The following is a 5,442-nucleotide window of genomic DNA, read 5'->3' as shown; positions in this document are numbered from 1 at the left end:
AATAAGTTTGGCAAATGAATCCCCCAAAATACTTTGTCACCTGCTGTATTTGGAATACTTTTTATCACTGTATCTAATGTCATATCAACCTCCTATAGACTGCAAAAATAAGCTCATTTACATGAGCTGCTTGAATTGTGAATTTTCTAGGACACTTGCAACCATCGGGGTCCAAATGAAGGCACTGTCCTGTGATGCTTGAAACTCAAATGACTTTTATTTAAATTGAAAACAATACTTAAAACTGCATTTAGAGTCAAAACTCTTTTGTTTATAAAAATTATAAGGAGTATTCCTAGGTGAGGCAAAGTATTACTAGGTTAACAAGACCAGATTTGACTTTGGACTTTACTCTTTGAACAAATTGTAGAGAATGGAGAAAAAAAAAGTTATTTACAGAAAACAATATCTACATATGTACTCAGAGGTACAAGGACAAAAGAGACTTAAGTATGTGCTGGCATCTCAGAAGCAGTTCTCAAAGAGTTTAGTTCTATTTCCTTGAATTTGAATTTTAAGAACATCTAAGATCCTTCTTCATCCTCGATCTTGGGAGCCAAATAGTACTTTAAATGTCCCATATCAGCAATTTTATACTCTACGACAAGGGGTACATCTGCAGACATACTGAGTTTTACTGTAGGAGAGAGTGGAGTGGCTTCTGTAAAGAAGTTCAGGTACCTCAGTGCAAAAGTTAGCTGAACTGGTTCATTCATCTCTATGGTAACAGCTTCCACTTCTTTATCAACATTACTCGTTTGTGACAACTTAATATTTCCATTTCCAAGTTCTCCACTTGCAGAAAATTTCACTCCATCTTTTGCACAGGAAATTACAACAGCATCTCCAATATGACTGAGATCTTGGCATATACGTGCAAATTCACCAGAAGGCATTTTTACTACACAGCTGTACTCTTGTTCTGGAATTCCAAGCTGTTCAACATCTAAATCCATTAGCTTCATTTCATAGTCTGAAACCTTTTCTTGATTTGGAGCTTCAAATACTAGTGCCAAGGTGTCCGCGTTATCTTCAGCCCTTAGTGTAATGATGTCTTCATTGCCAGCACATTTCAGTATTTTGGACTTGCTGGTGAGGTTCACGCCCATGGCCAAGTTGCGGTCGCAGCGGTACGTGCCGAAGCCCTCGGAGCGCAGGGTGAGCTGCACCAAGGAGACATGGAACGAGTCCATGCTCTGCAGGTTCACGCCGCTCAAGCTGATGTCGCAGCAGGCCTCGATGATGAGGTCCTTAAGCGCCTCAAGCACCTTCTTCAGGATGGAGCCCTGGACCAGGCGCGCCTCGAACATGGTGGCGGAGTCGCAAGGACACGGCTACTGGCGGAAGGAAGGAGGAAGGTGTAGCCGGCTTAGGCTTCAGAAGATGAGAGCGAGCGGGGGAACTAACCCACGAATGCTTGAGACGGAGGAAGCCCACAACCAGCCCGCCGCGCCTGCAGCAGTTTAATCAAGCAGTCTCTTCCTACCCCGAACCTGGCGACCTCCTGAGAGATGAATTCCTTTGAACCCTTTACAGAAGTCAATTCCTTATCTATTAGCACTTACCTCGTAATAGGGTTTGGGGTTGGGGGAGAGGGATTGGAAACAATAATTAATAAGAATAAGCAATAATAATAATACTAACTAGATTCCCAACTGCTCATTCTTTTTAATAGTAATGCTTATTCTCCTTATCAGTTCTTAAATTTATCAGTATCTATCTCTTTTCTGGACTCTCCTACACCAACCCCCCACCCCTATAGCATGTGGGTATCATCTAGAATTTTGACTATAGTTTATTACAGATATATTTTTTTGTTTGTTTTGTCTTAGTCCTTGCTTTAGTAAGAGATTTGGTCACTGATGTCCAATATTCTAGAGTTCATTTCTTTTCTTGCTATAGGGCTCTTTTAAAATGTCTCCAAAAGAATCTTTGTGTAATAAAATTTCTGAGGACTTCCTTAGGCATCTGAAAATATCCTTATTTTGCCAGTGTGTAAATGATAGCTTAGCTGGGTATAAAATTATGAGCTTAAAGATTGTGGCCCTTTGATATGGAAACTATCACTCTACCATCTTCCTGCATCCAATTTTGTCATTGATAAATATGGTGTCAATCTGATTGGTGTTCCTTTAAAAATTACTGTTTATTTTCTCATTGGAAGTTTTATAATTTCATCTCCTTAATGTTCATAAATTTCGCTATAGTGTGTTGAGATGTGGCTGGCTCTCTCCCCTGCTTATTGAGATAGTACATATTCCTGAAATCTGGGAAATTCTTGGTCAATAATTTTTCAAATATTGTCTCCCTCATCCTTATTGTTTTCTCCCTTCTGGGACCCTAACGTCTGAAAAGACAGTTCTTCAGTCTTCTGTATTGCTTGACTTTCTACTATGAAAAATCCTTTTCATATCTTCATTGTTTCTTTTAGAGAATTCCTAAGACTGGTCTTTTTATTTACTAATCTCAAGCTAAATTCATTTTCACATTTAACTCAGCTACTGATATTTTTAAAATAAATAAGTAAATAAAAAACTACCTCCTTGGTTTTTTTCTGTATAACTTCTTGTTCTTTCATCTTCCCTCCCCACCCGCCTTCTTATTTCTTAGAAGGGATTGAACAGCCTTTTTAAAACTTCTTGTTCTGCTTTAATGGAATAAATGGAATTCTTGTTCCATTGATTCTGCTTCATCTAGTATGAATTTCTTTCTCATTCTGTTGTCTTTCTCTTTATAGCAGTTGTATTCCTAAGTCTCATTACTTTTGCTGAGAGATTATACTTTCCTGAGATCTTCTCTATCTTTGCTGGAAGTGGGTACCTGAGGGGAGAGGATAAAGCTCATGTAAGAACTTGGTCCACTTCTGAAGATTTTGTGGGGTGGAAGGAGGGTGCATCTCATGGTGAAGAGCATCTAGTGTTACACATCATGTCTCCTCCTTGGCACTGGTCTTATTCAAGAACTGCCTCCCTGCTGTGATTACCTAACACCTGAGCAGAGAGAAAGGAATGCTCGGTGGCTGGAAAGTCTGGAAGGACCTGTTTTGAATGGTTCGTCATCCCAGCGAGAGTGTAGCAGAGTCCTTGATTTACCCCACCACCCCCGCTAGCCCTGGGATGACTTCTTTTCTCACACAGACTGAATGGGGCTCCACAAAGCTTCTGGAATCCGTGGATTGAAGTCTGACATCAGTTTGGAAAATCTCAGCCATGCATGAGCTCTTCAAATACAACTTCTGCTTCACCCTCCCCTCCACCTCTCTCCTTCTGAGACTCCAAATATAAGTAGGTTGATCCAGTTGACTTGAATTCAGGTCTGTTTTTTCTAGTCTTTTCTTTCAGTCCACTAATCTTGTCTTCTGCTGTACCCTGTCTGCTCTCAAATTTATTCAACGAGTTTAATTTTAGGTACTGTATTTTCACTTACAATGTCTAGATGATCTTTTTTAATAGATTTTAATCCTTTTTTGAAATTCTCCATCTTTTCAGCCACTTAGTGCATCTCTCCCAGGTTGTGGTTGACATATTTGTACTTGTTAATGTTAAATCTTTTTGTGTTAACCCCAGTGTCTGGACTATCTATTGATCTACTTTTATTGACTGCTTTTTAACAATCATTACTTGTATTTTCATACTTCATATTCATGTAAGTTTTGATTGTAGGCCAGACATTGTGCATACAAAAACAATAGAGACTAAAGTTGATATGACTGTTCCTCTGAGGATTCCCCTTCCCCGCCCCCAGATAGACATAATCACCTCAACCTAATTAGAAATTGAGCTGGTTCAAGACTGGGTTGCAGCATTAGAATTAATCCACATTTGTGTTTTCCAAGTCTGAAGGCTGATGCCTGTGTTAGTCTGGGTTCTCCAGAGAAACAGAACAAATAGGATAGAAAAGGAGAATTATTGTGAGGAATTGACTCATAGGAGATGTCCCAGCTCAAGCAACGAGGCAGAAAGAAAAGGGACAGATTTCTTCCTCTGCCTTTTTGTTCTATTTAAGCCTTCACAGTATTGGAGAGGGTCTTCACATGGGGGAGGGCCATCTACTTTACTGAGTCCACCAAGTCTAATGCCAATCTCATCCAGAAACACCCTGGCAGACACACCCAGAAAGAATGCTTAATCAGATATCTAGGCATCTTCAGATCCAGTCAAGCTGACCCATAAAATTAACTATCACAAAGTCTGACAGTGGGTGTCCCTAGCAAATGAGGTAGTTGGAGATCTCACTGCCTTTGCAGCCCAGCTGCTCCATCTCTTGCACCCCGATACTCAGCAAGGAATCTGCGGGAGAAAACAGCTACATCTCTTGATCTCCTCTAGATTCTAATCTCTCACGCCATCCCACATGATTTTCAAAATATTCATGGACTTATCTTTTCCCCAGGACAGTCCCTTTGCCTAGGCAAGCCCCAACACTAGCCTCTACCCAGACTCAGAAAATGCCCTCAGGAAAGTAAATGGTTGGTGATTGCAGGAATGGCTCTGCCTGCTCTTGAATTTTTAAAAATTGAAATATAACAATATTATGTTAATTTCATGTGTACCACACAGTGATTTTATATTTGCATACATTATGAAATGATCACTGTAGTAAGCCTGGTAACCATCTGTCCCCATACAAAGTTATTACAATATTATTGATAATATTCCTTTTTCTGTATATTACATCCTCACGATTTATGTATTTTATAACCGAAATTTTGTACCTCTAAATCCCCTTCACCTATTTCACCCAATCCCCCACCCTCCTCCCCTCTGGCAACCACCCATTTGTTCTATCAATGAATCTGTTTTTGTTTTGTTTAGTTTGTTTTGTTTTTTAGATTATACATATAAGTAAAATCATACTTGTCATATCTGTATTTCTCTGTCTGATTTAGTTCACTTAGCATGATACCCTCTAGATCCTTCCATGTTGTTGCAAATGGCAAGATTTCATTCTTTTTTATGGCTGAGTAATATTCTATTATATATAAATACCACATCTTCTCTATCCATTTGTGTCTGTGGATGGACAGTTAGGTTGCTTCCATATTTTGGCTATTGTAAATAATGCTTCAGTAAGCATTGGAGTGCATATATCTTTTCAAACTAGTGTTTTTGTTTTCTTTGGAAAAATACCCAGAAGTGAAATTGCTGGATCATATGGTAGTTCCATTTTTAATTTTTTGAGGATCGTCCATACTGTTTGCCACAGTGGCTGCACCAATCTACATTCCCAGCAACAGTGCAGAAGGGTTCCCTTTTCTCCAAATCCTTGCCAACACTTATTATTTGCTGTCTTTTTGATGATAGCCATTCTGACAGATGTGAAATAGTATCTCCCTATGGTTTTGATTTGCATTTCCCTGATGACTAGTGATGTTGAGTATCTTCTCATGTGTCTGTTGTCCATCTGTATGTTTTCCTGGGAAAAACGTCTATTCAGGTCCTC

General features: G+C 39.3%; 1 pseudogene; it reads right to left on the bottom strand.

The window, feature by feature from the left end:
• Positions 1–514: 514 nt before the first annotated feature.
• LOC137764664 (proliferating cell nuclear antigen pseudogene) lies at positions 515–1,310 on the bottom strand (annotated as a pseudogene).
• Between the last annotated feature and the right edge of the window lie 4,132 nt (positions 1,311–5,442).

The sequence above is a fragment of the Eschrichtius robustus genome, chromosome 5, assembly GCF_028021215.1.
Source record: "Eschrichtius robustus isolate mEscRob2 chromosome 5, mEscRob2.pri, whole genome shotgun sequence".
Lineage (NCBI taxonomy): Eukaryota > Metazoa > Chordata > Mammalia > Artiodactyla > Eschrichtiidae > Eschrichtius > Eschrichtius robustus.
This window is presented reverse-complemented; position numbering and strand designations above follow the sequence as displayed.